Below are 413 nucleotides of genomic sequence, written 5' to 3' on the forward strand. Positions count from 1 at the left end.
AACCCCCCCCCCCCAAACAAAAAAAGAAGAAGAAAACAGATGTACTCATAAACAAAGAAGGAATTACATTCAGATAACAGTGCCAGGAAAATTCCTAATTAAAGGAATGCACAAAGTGTTTTTGAGGAGCAAATGAAGTCCTCATTATTCTAATTACAAACTCTGCATGCAAAAGAGAAAACTACATTTAGAAACATGATACAACAAGCAAGAGAAAAACAAGGAGAAGATTTAAACAGAGAATGATATTCCAGTATCAAAAAACTGAAAACAAAGAGAATCGTCATTTAGAAAAAGGGAGTTTGATACGATAATTGGGTGGGGGTATACAGAATTTCTTGAATTCTAGATAAACAGCTTCCAAGCTAACAAAGGACAGGATCCTCCAAAGTCAAAAAAAAAAAAAAAAAAAA

General features: G+C 33.2%; 1 protein-coding gene across 1 annotated transcript in view; it reads right to left on the minus strand.

Moving 5' to 3' along the window:
* The window catches only part of LOC122061635 (protein NLP6-like), an 11,089-nt gene that overhangs the window by 8,221 nt on the left and 2,455 nt on the right, over positions 1–413 (minus strand). The window lies entirely within an intron of this gene.

Source organism: Macadamia integrifolia, chromosome 14 (genome assembly GCF_013358625.1).
Source record: "Macadamia integrifolia cultivar HAES 741 chromosome 14, SCU_Mint_v3, whole genome shotgun sequence".
In the NCBI taxonomy this organism is placed as follows: Eukaryota; Viridiplantae; Streptophyta; class Magnoliopsida; order Proteales; family Proteaceae; genus Macadamia; species Macadamia integrifolia.